This window comes from Triturus cristatus, chromosome 1_1 (genome assembly GCF_964204655.1).
Source record: "Triturus cristatus chromosome 1_1, aTriCri1.1, whole genome shotgun sequence".
NCBI lineage: Eukaryota > Metazoa > Chordata > Amphibia > Caudata > Salamandridae > Triturus > Triturus cristatus.
In genome coordinates, this window is record NC_140579.1 from 720036416 (window position 1) to 720056774 (window position 20359).

The 20359-nt window shown below is 52.9% G+C and overlaps 1 pseudogene; it reads right to left on the reverse strand.

Annotated features, from left to right (window-relative positions):
* Positions 1–20359, reverse strand: part of LOC146870947 (dehydrogenase/reductase SDR family member 4-like) — a 253161-nt pseudogene that overhangs the window by 113237 nt on the left and 119565 nt on the right.

The window sequence follows — 20359 nt, forward strand, 5'->3', positions numbered from 1 at the left end:
GCTCCGTCGGATGAATCCTCCTCCTCCTGATCCCTCCCTGTGTCTGGTAATGGCCTTCGCCTGGTGCCACAGGGAGGGTTGCCCATGTTGTCGGCAATCCGACGGAGTACACCGGTCATTTGGGTTTGCACCGCCACGAGCTCAGCCTGTCTATCCTCCATCCTTCCTTGGTGTTGCAGTTGACAGGCATGTTGCTGGGCCTGCAGGGTCTTCATCTCCTGGAGGGTCCCCTTGATGTCATTGAGGGTGGACGCAATCTGGTCCATGCCCCTGGTGTCACGCCGGTATGTATCCAGGATGTTGCTGACCTGGGACACTACCGGGTCCTGAGCTGCCTGGTCAGGTTCGCGCCTCCGCCGTCCTCCACTCCCGCCACCCCTGCCCACGTGCACCTGGCCTGCCGTTGTGGGTGCATCGGGTCTCCGGGACCCCTGAGGGATGGCATCTGCGTTGCCGCCTGCCTCCTCCTGGGTGCCCGGAGGACCGTGTCCCTCCTGGGCAGACTGGCTGGGTGGTCGTGTGCGGGCAGGGCTCCTGGACGTCTCCTGGGATGTGGCAGGATTGGGGGTGGTGGTTGGCACAGTTGTACCTGACGCAGGTGCTGCAGGTGGTTGGACACCAGAGGGGCCAGGTTGGTCTGGGTCATCCACGGAGTGGTGAGAGTCATCGCTGGCGGTGGGGTCCTCATCCCGCGGAGCCTGGTCCTGTGAGACTTCCCCCCCAGTGTTGGGGGGTGTTCGTCGACGTTGACCTGTGTGTGAGAGAGACAATGTTAACAGTGTCACATGTGGCATCCATGTTTCATGCATTTCTGATTTGGCACTCTTCCTCTGGGTAGTTGGATCTGTCTTGCATTCCTCTCACAGTGCACTTGTGCATGGGTATGTCCCTTGGCCACAGCTGTCAGGGCTTTACGCATGTGTGAGACACAATCTTAGTTGATGCATCTATTTGGGTACACAGTCAGCAGTGTGGTGTGCGGGCGTAGCGAGCCATGCAGAGGCGCCTTACGTGTTGCACTGTACGTGGCCAAATGGTGTTTTGCCAAGGCAATTTGATGTTGCAGGTAGGGGACTGAAGCATTTGTGACAGGGTTCTTACCGACACAGTGGGTGGGTATACTGGGTGTGTGGTTTGGTCTGTGCCTGCAGCACGGATGGACTCGTGCACAGATTGACACATGGACCGGTCTTCATCTACGGAAGGGGGGGTTTGAGGCACTGCCAGACCTGGTCTGCATGCACACAATCCACCGGCTGACGAGTGGACATGGCCACACCACCCAAGGGTGATTTAGTCTCCCTGTGTCTCCCTTCCTCCCTCCCTCTGTCACCCTCCTCCCTCCCTCTGTCGGTCTCCCTCTGTCACCCTACTCCCTCCCTCTGTCTGTCTCCCTGTGTCCCCCTCTGTCTCCTTCCCTCTCATTCCCCCTCTCCCTCCCTCTCTTTGTCACTCTCTGTCACCTCAGGCCAGCTTCCTGGGCACACACAGTTAGCCGGTCTTTGAATGGCCATTGGCTTGTTCATGTGAGTTAGTCCCTGTTCTCCGGGCACCCATTGGGCAGTGTGTCTGAGTGTAGGCTGCTGCTGTGGCGGTGTGTGCCGAGACTCTATCAGAGCGATGCAACTTCATTGTCTGCTGTAATGTGCAAATTGTGCCTTCAGACCCATGTCATCCTGCATGGCAGCCACCATTTGCAGGCAAGACAGTACTGTGTGGGTACACACAGTTTGTATGGCTGTGCCCTGGGCCATATGGGCTGAGGGCATTGTTGTGTGCTTGTGAGTTGCTCAATGTTAGTTTTGATGCCCCCACTCCCAGCATCGACCACATCCTGTGTTGTGTTGGTGTTTTGTGTGGCCTGTGACTTGGCATGGCCCTGATTGATGCATGGGGCATGGAGGCGCTAGTGGCATGTGTGTGTTTGTGGAGTGTTGTTGTGTGCGGTGGTGGCTTGGGGGGGGTGGCATGCATGATTGATTGTGTATGGCATCCCCCCATGTGAGGTGAGTTGTTTGTGTACTCACCAGGGTCTGGGAGTCCAGGCAGTCCGTGTAGTCCCTCCACCGCCAGCGTGGACATCACCTTCTCCTCCCAGGGATGGTATTGTACCGGTCTGGGGGGCGGCCCTCCTCCAGTGATGTTCCCCTGGTTGTGATTGTCAGTCATCTTCCTCTTGACCGTCCTCCGCAGATCGTACCACCTGGATTGGCACTCGTGCCTGGTCCTTCTGGTGGTCCCAACAGCATTCACAGAATCGACAATCCTCTGCCACATGGCCGTTTTTTCGGATATGCTGGTCTGTCTGACCAATGTACCAAAGAGCTGTGGCTCGACTCTGAGGATTTCGTCGACAAGGATCTCCAGCTCCTCCTTTGTGAACTTTGGATTCTTGGTGGTGGACATGGCGTGGGGTGTGGGTGTGGATGGTTGTGGGTGTGTGGGTGTGGTAGTGGAGGTGTGTGTGTGAATGTGATGAGGGGGTGTTTGTGTAGGTGGTTGTGTGAAGGTATGCAAGTGTGAGGTTCAAGTATGGTGGTGTGGGTCGTCTGTGGGCTCTGGCAGCAGTGGGTCTGTTGCAAAGGCTCATGGTTTGTGTGTGTGGTCCATTTTTATTGGTCCATTTGTGGGTGTGGCTGTGTTTGAAATTTGTGTGGGTGTGTTATGAGGAGTGATTGAGTTTTGGGCCTCTGTTTGGCAGTTTGGCAGTTGCAGGTGAGTGTATGTGATGTTTGTGGGGTTGTTGGGCATGTTTGGTGGTGTGGGGAAACTCTAATTGACTCTCCTTGTGTAAATATGGTTTGTCCTGGTTCAGTACGTGTGTTTTTGGCGTCAGTACGGTCCGTACATGCACTGGTGGGGGTACGGTCCGTACATTCCCTGGTGGGGTGTGGGTACGGCCGTACATACACGGGTGGGGGTTCGGTGCGTACATACACGGCTGGGGTGGGGGTTTGGTGCGTACATACACGGGTGGTGGTTCGGTGCGTACATACACGGCTGGGGGGGGGTTCGGTGCGTACATACACGGCTGGGGGGGGGTTCGGTTCGTTCATACACGGGTGGTGGTTCGGTGCGTACATACACGGCTGGGGGGGGTTCGGTGCGTACATACACGGCTGGGGGGGGGTTCGGTCCGTTCATACACGGGTGGGGGTTTGGTGCGTACATACACGGGTGGGGGTTCGGGGGCGTACATACACGGGTGGGGGTTCGGGGGCGTACATACACGGGTGGGGGTTTGGTGCGTACATACACGGGTGGGGGTTTGGTGCGTACATACACGGGTGGGGGTTGGGTGCGTACATACACGGCTGGGGGGGGTTTGGTGCGTACATACACGGGTGGTGGTTCGGTGCGTACATACACGGCTGGGGGGGTTCGGTGCGTACATACACGGGTGGGGGTTCGGTGCGTACATACACGGGTGGGGGTTCGGTGCGTACATACACGGCTGGGGGGGTTTCGGTCCGTTCATACACGGGTGGGGGTTTGGTGCGTACATACACGGGTGGTGGGTCGGTGCGTACATACACGGCTGGGGGGGGGGGTTCGGTGCGTACATACACGGGTGGTGGTTCGGTGCGTACATACACGGCTGGGGGGGGGTTCGGTGCGTACATACACGGGTGGTGGTTCGGTGCGTACATACACGGGTGGGGGTTCGGTGCGTACATACACGGCTGGGGGGGGTTCGGTCCGTTCATACACGGGTGGGGGTTTGGTGCGTACATACACGGGTGGTGGTTCGGTGCGTACATACACGGCTGGGGGGGGGTTCGGTGCGTACATACACGGGTGGTGGTTCGGTGCGTACATACACGGCTGGGGGGGGGTTCGGTGCGTACATACACGGGTGGTGGTTCGGTGCGTACATACACGGGTGGGGGTTCGGTGCGTACATACACGGCTGGGGGGGTTCGGTCCGTTCATACACGGGTGGGGGTTTGGTGCGTACATACACGGGTGGTGGTTCGGTGCGTACATACACGGCTGGGGGGGGTTCGGTGCGTACATACACGGGTGGTGGTTCGGTGCGTACATACACGGCTGGGGGTGGGGTTCGGTGCGTACATACACAGGTGGTGGTTCGGTGCGTACATACACGGCTGGGGGGGGTTTGGTGCGTACATACACGGGTGGGGGTTCGGTGCGTACATACACGGCTGGGGGGGGGTTCGGTCCGTTCATACACGGGTGGGGGTTTGGTGCGTACATACACGGGTGGGGGTTCGGGGGCGTACATACACGGGTGGGGGTTTGGTGCGTACATACACGGGTGGGGGTTTGGTGCGTACATACACGGGTGGGGGTTGGGTGCGTACATACACGGCTGGGGGGGGGTTTGGTGCGTACATACACGGGTGGGGGTTCGGTGCGTACATACACGGCTGGGGGGGGTTCGGTCCGTTCATACACGGGTGGGGGTTCGGTGCGTACATACACGGGTGGGGGTTGGGTGCGTACATACACGGCTGGGGGGGGTTTGGTGCGTACATACACGGGTGGGGGTTCGGTGCGTACATACACGGCTGGGGGGGTTCGGTCCGTTCATACACGGGTGGGGGTTTGGTGCGTACATACACGGGTGGGGGTTCGGGGGCGTACATACACGGGTGGGGGTTTGGTGCATACATACACGGGTGGGGGTTCGGTGCGTACATACGCGGGCGGGGGGGTGGTGGGGTGTTCGGCGCGTATGCGGGCACATGTCTCCATGGTTGCTATGGGAGTTCGGTTCGGACGGTGTTTTTTGCGTACGGTTGTGAAATGGGGAGGACGGGAGGGATCGTACTTGCGCTGTCGGACTTTATTTTTCCGCACGGTGGGTTTTTCGACCGGGGACGTGTCGGTGACTTTTCCCGACCCGAGGACGTGTGGGGAAATCTTCCCAATGCGATTCGTATGGACTTTTTTCCGTTCGAATCGTACTTGGCAGTTTGTACGCTACTTTGACGATTCGGACGGAAAAAAATCCGGATACGAGTCGGACGGGGAATTTTTTTACAGGATCGGAATTGGCACCTTGATCTGTTTCTTCGCTTTGAGTTGCATTTTCAGTTGTTCTGCTTGGAACAAGGGAAGTCGTTTCTTCTACGGGCTCTGGAACTCGGCGAGTATGGGAAGCTTGGATACAGTTCGGTAATCCCCCACACTTCACAGCTGTACTCGTGACCAATATCACCTGATATGGTCCTCTCCAACGAGCATCAAGGCGGCTCTTTCTCACGTGCTTTCGAACCAGCACCCAGTCACCAGGGTTAAGATCATGCAGCAGGTCTCTCCAGGTGGATGTAGTCGCAGCCTCGACCTGGTGAGATACAGAATTAACCACATCAGCCAGTCCCCTACAATAATCCAACACCAGATCATCTGCAATGTTTATCAATGCCGTAGCTGGCACCATAGGCAAAAGCATAGCTCTTCCAGTTAATATCTCATGGGGGGAGAGCCCCATCCTCCAGTCAGGAGTGCTACGAAGACTCATTAAGACTAATGGCAGCGTATCTGGCCATTTCAATGCAGTCGACGAGCAAACCTTAGCCACTCTCATCTTGATTGTGCCATTTACCTGCTCCACAAGACCAGATGCTTCAAGCCTGTAGCTACAATGCAACCTCTGATCAATATTCAAGGCGGCACACAACAATTTCATGAGTTCGCTATGGAAGTGTGTTCCTCTATCTGTCTCCACAGAGGTCGGAAATCCATACCTCGGTATCAGTTCCCTTAATAGCAGCTTTGCCACAGTGAGAATATCACAAAGTCTCGTTGGATAAGCCTCCACCCAACGTGAAAAGATACACACCACCAGCAAAACATATCTCAGCTTGTTACATCTGGGCATTTCAATAAAGTCCAATTGTATTCTATTGAAAGGGCCTCCTGATCTCCCAATGTGACTTATTCCAACCACAGTCTTCTTTCCGGCATTCATTTGCTGACACGTAACATATCTGTGACACACTTCTTCAGCATTCACACAAAATCGTGGATTAAACTACGTTTGCCTAAACACTCACACCATGGCATCTCTTCCCAGATGAACTGCTCCGTGAATCTGCCTTGCCATTGAGCCCAATAGATAATTGGGTAATACTGCTCTATCATCGGGTGACACCCAAATGCCATCCTCTCTTTTTTCACAGCCTGCTCTGACCCATGAAACAGCTTCTTCCTCGAAGACCTCATCCTGTAACCGCTTCACCTCATCCCATGTATCAGCTATAGCTAATATCATGCTGAGCTCGGTCTCTTCTGTGCTGTCTCCAATATATTCTCCATTGAAAACACAAGCATGTATAGCACAAAAACGAGCTACTTCGTCTGAGTAATTGTTTCCCTTTGCAACAAAGTACTCCCCCCTCCCATGAGCAGCACATTTCACCACAGCAATCTCTTTGGGTTTCTGCAAGGCATCCAATAATTGGCGCACATATTCTCCATTACGGATGGGGGACCCTGAGGACGTTAGAAATCCCCTCTGTGACCATAACTGACCAAAGTCATGAACTACTCCAAACCCATATTGACTGTCCGTGTAGATCGTCACTTGGACTACATTTGAGACGATACAGGCATGTATCAGAGCAATAATCTCGGCTACCTGAGCAGAGTATACCCAATTCAAACAGGCAGCTTCCACCACTCCCATGATGGTGCACACAGCAAACACTGCTCTCAAATGCCCTTCATTGTCTCTGAGACATGAACCATCAACAAAAAGGATCAAATCAGATTCGAGCAAAGGTTCATCAACAATGTCAGGTCTGGGTTTAGTAGATAGTTCAGTAACATCGAGGCAGTCATGCTCTTCACAATCCTTATCATCTTCCTCTTGCGGAATTGGCAGCAATGTAGCAGGGTTTAAGATGGTACAACGTTTCAAAGTGACGTTTTCAGAAGCCAAAATAACCAGCTCATACTTAGTCAGTCAATTATTTGTCAGATACTGTGTCTTCATTCTTGTCATCATTAGTTCTACCTAAGGTGGCACATAAACAATAAGTGGATGACCCATCACTATGCTTTCACATCTTTCAATGCTAACACCTGTTGTGGCTATGGATTTGAGACATCCGGGTAACGCAGAAGCTACTGGATCTAACATACCTGAAAAGTAAGCCACTGGTCTACGGGCACCCCCATGTGTCTGTACAAGGATCGTTAACGCACATCCCTCTTTCTCACAGCAGAAGAGCGAAAACGCTTTGTTATAGTCAGGCATTCCAAGAGCTGGGGCGCGACATTTGCTTTCTCTCAGCTCACAGAAGGCTCTCAAGCATTCTTCATCCCATGGTACCGGATCACTAATGTCTTTGAGTCAGTCTCAACAGTGGCTTTGCTTGCAACGAAAAGTTTGGGATCCACTGTCGACAATAGCCGACCATTCCCAAAAACAGGTGGACTTCTTTTTGTGTTTTCGGAGTTCCCATTTGCAGGATCGTCTCTATGCGATCCGGTGACACCCTCTGTTTTCCTTTCTCAATCCGATGCCCTAGATACTGTACTTCAGGCAAATAATACTGCAGTTTGTTTGGGGATACTTTGTGTCCATTCTCCGCCAAATTGTTCAACAAAGCCATATTGTCAATCCTACAAGCGTCTTCGGTTTCTGAAGCGGCCAGGAGGTCGTCAATGTATTGGACTAGGGCTGACCTCTGAGGCATCACCAGCCCTTCAAGATTCTTTTTCAAACACTGGCTAATGATGGAGGGGCTTTCTGTATGCCCTTGAGGGATTCTACACCATGTTAAGACACAGTCGCACATCCGAAATGCAAATAAATACTGGCTCTCTTCATGTAATGGAATGGAGAAAAATGCCTTACATAAATCTATGACTGTGAACCATTCTGCTTCAAAAGAATGACAGCTGGATTCGGTACCACAGGACAACATGGGATCACAATTTCATTAACATTGTGTAGGTCTTGCACTATTCTGTACTTGGCACTAGGCTTCTGCAGCCCCATGATAATTGAGTTACAGGGACTTCCTCGTATCTCCTTGAGAATGCCTTGTGCAATCATGGACTCAATGACAGGTCTTATTCCGGCCACAGTTTCGGGAGACATTTTATACTGCGGTGTTCGTGGAAATTCGGCATTTGGTTTGACCTGTATCTTCACAGGATCAACCCCTCAGATCAGACCTATCTCTTCACCTGTGAAATCCCACACTTTTGGGGAAACCGAGTCTCTCAAGTCATGCGGTAATTCCTCTATGGTGAGGACCACAAACAATTCTGCACACATGCTCATATTAGCCATTTTGAAATCGGCGTCATCATCACAGGTCTGCAACTCCACACCTCTCGGAGTGCATGATAAGGTACAATTTAATTTACATAGAAGGTCTCACCCAAATAGACAGACTGGACTTGTGTCTCACACTACGAATTGGTGTCTATCTTGGAATGGCCCTATTCTCACAGGTAACTCATTTGTCAATGGGTTTGTCATTTTCTGGTTACTGACTCCCACTACTTGAATCGATTGTCCTGAAAGGGATACATTTGGAACCACTTCTGTTCTTACTGTAGAACGTGCAGCCCCAGTGTCTAACAAGAAAGTAACAGGATGTCCATTCACTTCTGCACCTGCAAACTGTCCACTCTGATCTACTTACAGATTGGCACCCAAAGTGCAACCTTCCTGCACCCCCCTCTGGCACTCCTGAGAATCCTGATTCTGATCAAATCTGTCTTGTATTTCAAATTAAAGCATCTGATGATATGTCTGATTATGCATAGGTATTCTTGGAGGTTGAGGTATTTGTACTTGCGGCTCATACCGTCCAGACATGGACCTAGGTCTAGTCACAGTATTCAAAGTCTAGGACATATGTCCCTCTCCCTCATTCTGTAATTGATTTGCTGGATTCAATCGACACTCACACTTCCAATGTCCGGTTTTGTGACAATAATGGCATGCAGTGACCTTCTTTTGTTGTGCCACCCACTCGCTTGTACTCATGTCCATGCCTCTTCCTATTCCCTGTTGACCCATTCCTCTACCATCTCCTCTGCCTCGACCAATTCCTCCTTGCATCTGATCGGGCCTTTCGGAATTCCTCAACTGCACCAACATCAACTTTTCTTTCTATTTCTTTTGTGTCGATTCCAACTGATCATGACAGTATTTTGCATAATGCTGAATTTCGTCCACCATTTTATTTTGCCAACATATCAAATGTGTCTGTATCATCAAACTGATATCAGATCTTAATCCCAGCACAAACTTTGAGACAAACTGTCCCATATCTTTTTGCTCAATAGTGTCCAGACCACTATGCTGTTTAAAAGCCACTAACAATCGCTCATAATAATCATGTACCGATTCTTTCGGATCTTGAGTGGTGCGATCAATCTTAAGCCAATCAACAGTTTGGGGCGATACCTTTGATTGTAACCAGGTAATCACCTGCTCATATTTTTTCATTACCTCAGGTGAAGGACCATTATTCACCGGGTCGCTAGCTGGTTCCGCAGCTGGCCACTCAATGGCAATTTTCCATGCAGCCCACAAGTCACCTGGAACCACAATATCAAACAAGGTGTTCACATCAATCCATAACACCTTTGAAATCTTGACAAACCAATCTAATTGTTTGTACCAGTCAGCGGGTTTCTCCCTTAGCCGAGGAAAATCATTAGTGAAGGCTGCCAAATCACCCCTGCTCCATGGCACATGTACATACCCTCCATTCTGTACTTCTCTCAGAGGGAAATTTCCTGCGACTCCCGTCCCTCCACCCGGAGGCAGAGTATTTTCTGTCCCATTCTTGGCACTTTTCTTTTTAGCCCATCTCTCTTTCCATCTATCTAGTTCTTTCTAAGCTCGCATCCCTATCACCAGTTCCTTGATGTTTGCTTTTAGCCCTATCATTCGCTTCTCTTCCAATTCCTTATCTGTGTAATTCAATCAGCAGGTTACTTGCATCATTTTAGTCTTTGTCAAATCCACCTCATACCTTCGGGCCAATTGTGACAAGGCATCATGAACTCACTTTGCCTTTCTTGTAATATCCTTAGCTACAAATAGCAATTCACCTGGGTCATATGTCTCGATTATATCCAATGGCAAGTTCCCTTCAACCACCTCATCTACTTCTACTGTTAATCTCACCACATCTAGCAATGGTGCCTTCATTGCCACCTGTAAAACCTTCTGACTTCTCACACTCCCTGTGTCCTCTCTGTCACAACTTTGTGCTCTCCTTGGACCGCCACTTTCTTCCATTCTCTCAATTGGGCGACTTTCTCTCTCCCAGCTTTGGTGCCAATTACGATCCGGTAAAAATTTTCCCCGTACGACTCGTATCCGGTCTTTTTACCGTACGAATCGTACAAGTGCCGTACAAACTGCCAATTACGATTCGCATGGGAAAAAGACCATACGAATCGCATTGGGAATTATTCCCCACACGTCCTCGGGTCGGAAAATGTGTCCGACACGTCCTCGGACGATTTACCGTACAAATGTGAAAAGTGTAGTCTGACCGAGGAATCACGATCCATCCTGTGCGTCCGATGTTACAACCGTATGGAAAAAACACCGTCCGCACCGAACTCCCATAGCAACCATGGAGACATGTGCCCGCATACGTGCCCAACACTCCCTCCAGCCCCCTAACACTCGAGACGTACCCCCCGTGTATGTACACCCCCACCCGTGTATGTACACCCGTGTACGTGTCGTACCCCCGTGTATGTACACCCGTGTACGTGTCGTACCCCCCGTGTATGTACCCCCGTGTACGTGTCCTACCCCAGTGTATGTACACCTGTGTACGTGTCATACCCCCCGTGTATGTACACCCGTGTACGTGTCATACCCCCCCCTGTATGTACACCCGTGTACGTGTCGTACCCCTCCGTGTATGTACACCGGTGTACGTGTCGTACCCCCCGTGTATGTACACCCCTGTACGTGTCGTACCCCTACCCGTGTATGTACACCCCTGTACGTGTCGTACCCCCCGTGTATGTACACCCCTGTACGTGTCGTACCCCCCCGTATGTACACCCGTGTACGTGTCGTACCCCTGTGTATGTACACCCCTGTACGTGTCGTACCCCCACCCGTGTATGTACACCCCTGTACGTGTCGTACCCCCGTGTATGTACACCCCTGTACGTGTCGTACCCCCCGTGTATGTACACCCCTGTACGTGTCGTACCCCCGTGTATGTACACCCCTGTACGTGTCGTACCCCACCCGTGTATGTACACCCCTGTATGTGTCGTACCCCCGTGTATGTACACCTCTGTACGTGTCGTACCCCCACCCGTGTATGTACACCCCTGTACGTGTCGTACCCCCGTGTATGTACACCCCTGTACGTGTCATACCCCCACCCGTGTATGTACACCCCTGTACGTGTCGTACCCCCGTGTATGTACACCCCTGTACGTGTCGTAACCCCCGTGTATGTACACCCCTGTACGTGTCGTACCCCCACCCGTGTATGTGCACCCGTGTACATTAGAGTCGTACCCCCACCCGTGTATGTACACCCGTGTACGTCAGAGTCGTACCCCCACCACAACCTCCTAAGTACGGAGCGCACCCCAGGCCCCAACATCACAACCGCATGTACGAGTCGTACCAAGCCACACACAAGGACAGCACTGTACAACAAAATGGCCCATGTACACCCCGTACACATGCTAAAAACGCACGTACACAACCAGGACAAAACAAAACAACACAAGAATACACCATTCGAATGGCACAAAGCCACTAAACATGTCCAACAACCACTAAAACAACACATTCACTGACCTGCAACTGGCAAAAACAAACAGAGGCCCCAAACACCACCTCTCCTTATAACACACCCACCCAAACTTCAAACACAGCCACACCCACCAATGGACGAATAAAAAGGGCCCACACACACAAACCATGAGCCTTTGCAACAGACTCACTGCTGCCAGACCCCACAGACAACCTACAGCACCAAACTAGAAGCTTTACCACACCTTACACTTGCACACCTTCACACAACCACCTTCACAAACACCCCCTCATCACATTCACACACACACCCAAACAACCACACCCACACACCCACAACCATCCACACCCCCCCCCACCATCCACACCCACACCCCTCACCATGCCCACTAACAAGAATCCAAAGTTCAGTAACCGAGAGTTGGAGGTCCTTGTCGATGAAATCCTCAGAGTCGAGCCACACCTCTTTGGAACATTGGTCAGACAGACCAGCATTTCAGAAAAAACAGCCATGTGGCAGACCATCGTCGATGCTGTGAATGCGGTTGCGGACACCAGAAGGAACAAGCAGGAATGCCAAGCCAGGTGGTACGATCTGCGGAGGAGGGTCCGAGCCAAGATGACGGATGAACACAACCAGGCCAACGTCACTGGAGGAGGGCCGTCCCGCAGACCCGTACACTACCATCCCTGGGAGGAGAGGGTGATGGCCATACTGCTGGTGGAGGCAGTCGAAGGATTAGGAGGACTCCGAGACCCGGGTGAGTACACAAACAACGCACCTCACATGGGGGGAACGTCATCCACAACCAAACTGACAAACAGGCACGCAACCACCCCAAGCTATCGCATGACTCAACCACACTCCATGAACACGCACATGCCACTGGCGCCACCATGCCCCATGCACCCAGCTGGACGATGTCAAGTCACAGGCCACAGAAGACACCAACACATGACACGGTAACCCGGATGGCGGGAGGGTGGGCCCAAAAAAATCACATAGTGCAACTCAGAAGCAGACAACAATGCCCTCTGCCCATATGGCCTAGGTCACAGCCAGACAAACAGTGTGTCCCCACACAGGAAAGACTCGCCAGCAAATGGCGGACGCCTTGCATTAACACATGGGGGTGAAGGCACTGTTTTGCACATGACAGCAGCTAATGAACAGCCAACACTGTGAAAGAGTGGCAGCACACACCACCACAGCAGCAGCGCTGAGACACACACTACACCCAATGGGTGCCTGGAGATCAGAAACAAACTCACATCAACAAGCCAAGGGCCATTCAAAGATCTGCTAACAGTGTGTGTCCAGGAAGCTGGGCTGAGGTGACAGAGGGTGACACACAGAGGGAGGGAGGGAGAGGGGGACAGAGAGGGAGGGAGAGGGGGACAGAGAGGGAGGGAGACACAGGGAGACGGACAGAGGGAGGAGGCTGACACACAGAGGGAGGGAGAGGGGGACAGAGAGGGAGGGAGAGGGGGACAGAGAGGGAGGGAGACACAGGAAGACGGACAGAGGGAGGAGGCTGACACACAGAGGGAGGGAGAGGGGGACAGAGAGGGAGGGAGAGGGGGACAGAGAGGGAGGGAGACACAGGGAGACGGACAGAGGGAGGAGGCTGACACACAGAGGGAGGGAGAGGGGGACAGAGAGGGAGGGAGAGGGGGACAGAGAGGGAGGGAGACACAGGAAGACGGACAGAGGGAGGAGGCTGACACACAGAGGGAGGGAGAGGGGGACACAGAGGGAGGGAGACACAGGGAGAGCAAATCAGCCATGTGGTGTGTGGGAATGTCTGCTCGTCAGCAGGTGGACTGCGTGCATGTAGACAAGGGTGGCCAGTGCCAGCACCCACCCTCTCCTCCATGGCAAAACACAGGGCCATGTCACAACCTGTGCACGAGCACAACGACAGCTACCTGCATCATTGAAGTGTGTGGAACAACTTCATGTGCCCACGTACAGTGCAACACGGAAGGCGCCAATGCACGGCTCGCCACACCTGCCCACTCCACTGCTGACTGCAGTCACAATTGACGCAGCAAGTAAGACTTTGCCACACATAGGTAAAGTCGCAAAAGCTGTGGCCAAGGGACATACCCATGCACAAGTGCACTGTGAGTGGAATGCAAGACATATCCAAATTCCCCAAGGAAATGTGCCAACTTTGAAAACAATGAAACATGGATGTTGCATGGACCAAAATTAACATTGTCTCTCTCACACACAGGTCAACCTCGTGGTTCACCCCCAACACTGGGGGGGAAGACTCACAGGACCCGGCTCTGCGGGAGGCCGATCCCACCGCCAGCGACGACCCCGACCAACCTGGCCCCTCTGGTGTCCAACGACCTGCAGCACCTGCGTCAGGTACAACGGGGCCAACCACCACCCCCACTCCTGCCACATCCCAGGAGACACCCAGGATCCCTGCCCCACCACCACAAAGCAGCCAGGCTGGCCAGGAGTGACACGGTGTCCCGGGCACCCAGGAGGAGGCAGGCGACAACGCCAATGCCACCCCTCAGGGGTCCCGGAGACCCGATGTGCCCACAAGGGCAGGCCAGGTGCAAGTGGGCAGGGGTGGTGGGTGTGGAGGACGGCGGAGGCGCCAGCCTGACCAGTTGGCTGGGGATCCGGTATATTCCCATGTCCGAAACATCCTGGACACATACCGGCAGGACACCACGGGCATGGCCCAGGTTGTGTCCGTCCTCGAGGGGATCAAGACCCAGCAGGCCCAGCAACATGCGGAGCTACATGCCTGTCTACTGCAACACCAACGGAGGATGGAGGACGGACAGGCTGAGCTCGTGACGGTGTACACGGGAATTCACAATACACTCCGTCGGATGGCCGACAACATGGGCAACCCTCCCTGTGCCAGAAGGCGTAGAACATCACCACCCACAGGGAGGGATCAGGAGGAGGAGGAGGAAACATCCGATGGAGCATCCCAAACATCGTCACGGCCTGCTTCTGAGGGTCCCCGCAGGAGGGCGGGTCGTCCACGGAAAAGACCGTGAGGGTCGGCGCTACAGCACCATCTCCCAGGACACCTGGCAGGACACCTGGCCTGGCACCTGGCCCACTGGAGCAACAGCAGCACAGCATCAAAAGACATTCTCTGCCACATGGCCTTGCTGGTCACTGTCTGACCAATGTTGACAAAGACTGTGGCATGGACTCTGAGGATTTCAAATGGCAAGGACACCAACTCCCCTACTGAACTTTGGATTCCAAACACCCGGAAAGCCCCTCATGTCATACCCCTCCCCCCCCCCCACTAAAATAAAAAGTCACACCATGAAGAGAAGATGCCTGCTGGTTGCATTATTACCTTACATGTGTCTTGTAAAGTCTAAACATGCCTGAGTTCTCTTTTGACTTCAACCATCCACACCCTGGGGCCTGAGTCTGGCACAGGACACACGGGTCACAGTGTATTAGGCAAGACAGACATGGAGCACCATACACACCCGTGATGGGCCCAACCAGCTGAGGGGGTGGCCGCACAACCGTGCTGACAGACATATTGAGTACAGCAACAGTCATGCGCAGAGGTCAGGGATCATGTCCAGTGTCCTGGGGGGCACCCAGGTATGTGTAGACAGGTGGCTGAACCATGTCCTGCAAGCTTGAGTCCGGTGGATGCAGATAATGGGGGCCTGGCCAACGTTGGATGCATGGGGATGGCACATGTCACAATACCCACACAGTCATGGACATCATGCACAATACACAGTCTCATCCCACACACACAGCTTGCATCTTGCTACTCGACACATAGACACATAGCCACTATCAGGGAAAACCATGCCAGACATGCTGGATGCACCGTGGCAACACACCAGCATTGACTGAGAACAGGCACCTTGGAGGCATAGGGACACCTTTATTAGTCATGTTTTCGGGATTGCAGAGGCAACTTGAAGTACACATGAACACTTCATGTGGAGTAACATGTGGGTCCAACACTGGCACCCCCCTTCTGCAGCACAAAAGCGTGATAGCCATGGAACTGGCACACAAGTGTCGGCTAACAGCTAAACACCCACAGCTGCTCACGGAGAGCCTGCCATACACCATTGATCTGCTGATGTGGAAGTCCCACAGCATGTCAAGCCAATGCAAACCGTATGTGTCCGAGGGCAGTGTTACACACATTGATGCCATCATCCCAATCCACTATCCCATCACTGATGACTGTCAACAAGTCTGACCATCTATTCAGGTGTACCCAGCTGCATGTCATGTGTACCATGGTGATGCAACATGGCTGCAGAGGAACCAAACATCGACAGGGGCAGTGTGCATACATCGTGAACAACTGCCACACCCAATACACCCCTGATGCATCCCTTACCCTAAGGAGACTTCCAAACGTGTCCGTGCCTGTAACGCTGAGTCAGCACACGATGACGTGTCCATGAGGAATAGCAGTGCCACAACAATGCAAGCAGCAGACGGCATGCGCAAGTACCTGGGGAAGAGAGACACACAAGAAGTCAGCCACAAAAAGCACAGCCACTTGCATGTGCATTTACTCGACACATGTATGGATGACAACATGCTAGGTCACAATTATGACTGGGGAAATACAACCATCACTGGAACCATCACTCCAGTGACACACCCACACACACCTCTGACTCACGTGCCATACATGCAGGTGGAGACACACATCACAACACATGCCACACGGGGACCAATGCGTGCACACTCAGACACTGGTACTCACCACTAAGCAAAGAAGTCGCGTATGAGCCGAGTCCGGATGTCCTCTTGCGGCTCCACATCCTCCACATCACTAGCCCCATTGCCAAGCCCTTCGTCCTCCACGGGTGGATGGTCCTCGTCATCTTGATCCAGGATGAGTGGCACAGCTTTCTCAACTGCCATGTTGTGCAGCATGCAGCAGACCATGAAGATTTTGCAGACCTTCGCCGGGGCATATGGGAGTACGCCGCCGGTCTTGTGTAGGCACCTGAACCGGCTCTTCAGCAGGCCAAACGTCCTCTCTATCACTCGCCTTGTCCGGCCATGGGCGGTGTTGTAGCGGAGCTGGGCCGGCATGATGGGGTTGCGGAGAGGTGTGATCAGCCATGGCATGTTGGGATAGCCAGCGTCCCCTACATGGGAAGCACATGGACATCGTTAGAACAGGAGAAGCGGTCGTGCTGGAAGTCTACGCAAAATACAGGACAGACAGACTGTACCCACCAACAACACATGCTCGTTCGTTGCGCAGCTGCGTCATCATTTCAGGCACCCTGCTACGCCTCATGATGTAGGCATCGTGTGCTGATCCTGGAAAACGAGCACAGACATGTGAAATCACCATGTTGGACAGACACACCACAAGGGCATTGATGGAGTGGTAGTGCTTGCGATTCCGGTACGCTACCTCCTGTGCCTGTGGTGGTACCAAAGCAACATGTGTCCCATCTATGGACCCAATGACATGGGGCATCCCTCCCAGGGCATAGAATCCACGCTTGACCCCAGTTAACATTTCTGTGGTAGGAAAATGTATGAAGTCATCCAGGTGAATCAACATGGCCTCTAAGAAATCATGCAGCACACGGCAGAACATGCTCTGGGACATGCCACAAACATAAGCTATGGTATTTTGAAAGGTACCCGTGGCTAGAAAATGTAGGACTGCCATTACCTTCAGCTTGGGTGTCAGTGCCGTAGGATACCTGTGCAGCGGTTGCAGGTGTGGTGCCAGTCTCGCCGTCAAATCCAGAATCAACCGTTGGGGGAAGCGGTAGCACCGGATACAATCATTCTCCCGCATGGCAGCCAAGTCCGGAATTGGTCGGGGAAGAGGCGGCGCTCTGCAGTAATTTGGAAGTGACAAGGAAGAGTGAGTGCACCACAACAACAAATAATTTGTCCTGAGCACATGTTAATCTGTCTATACACATATGCTACATACGGAGTCAGGTATGTGCCACATGCCCTGGACACGTATGGCTGGCAGGTGACACTCCTACCAAGACCCAGCTACACACGGAGATTGAGAACCTCCACATGCCATGGCATGGGATTAGCTGTGTCCCAGTGCAAGTGAACAGCCAGACGCAAGACAGGAGTGACATACACCCACACATCAGCAGAAGTAGGATGTCGATTGCAGAGACTGGTAGCGGAACACTAGAGCCACAGGTCACATGACATTACACTAGGACAGCCCACACACCTTGCCATGAAGGTGCACATGTCATGACTCACCACACATTCATAGAGAGGATGCAGACATGTCCTTGTTACGCTACTCCGTGTCCCATGCATACATACGTACCTCACATCCGATACCACATGTGGCATGGTGTGCGGAACAGTGTGCAATGTCAATCTACACACAGACACATGTTGGTTGCTGCAACAGCTGCAGCTTTTGCGGGTGCTCCAACATCAACCTAATGGGAAACCCCCACACATACATGACATAGTCACATCGTGCACCGTGGGTAGTGACAAGTCAGGTGTGGTAACCCCTGTACCGGGCATCAGGGGACACCTCCGTGTGTTGGTGTCCGTGCCATGCCAGTGTCGGTCATCCCAAGTGTGCAGTACTACATGCACACATGTCAAAGGAGTCAAGGGCATGCCTGGCACACATTGCACCGTGACACATTACATCTGTACACATCTCATCATACATCTGGTGCCTCATCACAGCCTGTCACACCTGTGCCCCACACACGTAGTACTGCCCAGACAATGCCTTGATGTCCATCCATGGACAAGTATGTCCGCCCTATTCCTTCCTGTGTGCTGCCTGTCACCAGTGTGATGTGTGAAAACCACCATACTGCTGCTAAGAGGGCCTGTGTACGTTCCCATGTCACTATGGGAGTGCTGCTGTATGTGTACCCATAATGATGGTGAGCGTACAGGCATGTGTACGGTCAGTAAGTACGCATACGCGAGAACACCCATAGTGGTACGGACCGTACACACGCCTGTACGTTCACTATCACCATGGGTGTCCTCGCGTATGCGTACTCGTACTGGTACGGCCCGTACACACGCCTGTACGTTCACTATCACTACGAGTACGCATACGCGAGAACACCCATAGTGGTACGGACCGTACACACGCCTGTACGTTCACTATCACTACAAGTACGCATACGCGAGGCCACCCATAGTGATAGTGAACGTACAGGCGTGTGTACGGGCCGTACCAGTACGAGTACGCATACGCGAGGACACCCATGGTGATAGTGCACGTACAGGCGTGTGTACGGGCCATACCAGTACAAGTACGCATACGCGAGAACACCCATAGTGGTACGGACCGTACACACGCCTGCACGTTCACTATCACTATGGGTGTCCTCGCGTATGCGTACTCGTAGTGATAGTGAGCGTACAGGCGTGTGTATGGGCCGTACCAGTACGAGTACGCATACGCGAGGACACTCATGGTGATAGTGAACGTACAGGCGTGTGTACGGTGCGTACCACTATGGGTGTTCTCACGTATGCGTACTCGTAGTGATAGTGAACGTACAGGCGTGTGTACGGGCCGTACCAGTACGAGTACGCATACGCGAGAACACCCATAGTGGTACGGACCGTACACACGCCTGTACGTTCACTATCACTATGGGTGTCCTCGCGTATGCGTACTCGTAGTGATAGTGAGCGTACAGGCGTGTGTACGGGCCGTACCAGTACGGGTACGCATACGCGAGGACACCCATAGTGATAGTGAACGTACAGGCGTGTGTACGGTCCGTACCACTATGGGTGTTCTCGCGTATGCGTACTCGTAGTGATAGTGAACGTACAGGCGTGTGTACGGGCCGTACCAGTACGAGTACGCATACATGAGGACACCCATGGTGATAGTGCACGTACAGGCGTGTGTACGGGCCGTACCAGTACGAGTACGCATACGCGAGAACACCCATTGTGGTACGGACCGTACACACGCCTGTACGTTCACTATCACTATGGGTGTCTTCGCGTATGCGTACTCGTAGTGATAGTGAGCGTACAGGCGTGTGTACGGGCCGTACCAGTACAAGTACGCATACGCGAGGACACCCATGGTGATAGTGAACGTACGCACGCGTGTACGGGCCGTTGCTATGCATTTGGGGTGCCCTAGGGGCCCGGAACGCACCGTACCTGTGGGTGAAGCTCAATTTTACATAGGGGACACATGAGGGACAAGTATTAAGGCCTACATGCATGCTGGTTGTCATGGAGACCAAGTTTTAAGTTTGAATTTGTTCTGGAAGGTGCACAGCAGAAGTCAGTTGGAATGAATCTACTTTGTTGCAATGTGTTTGTGGGGTTGACATCATGCTGAAGAAAAGAACACACTAAGAACCCACTGACTGTGCTAGGTTTTAAGGGATTGGAGGAAACATAGGATGCAAATGTGAGTGACCAATCACTCTGTACTCCTGTGCATGAAACAGGCCAGCAAGGCAGATATAAGGCAGCCAGGTCCCATGAGGGAGCACTTGCCTGCACATATTTCAATTCTACCACACTGCTGCTGCTCCTGATTCCCTGGAACCATGTCAAGGTCTGTGGAGAGGTCACAGCCATTCACCCTGGAGGAGAACCTGGCATTG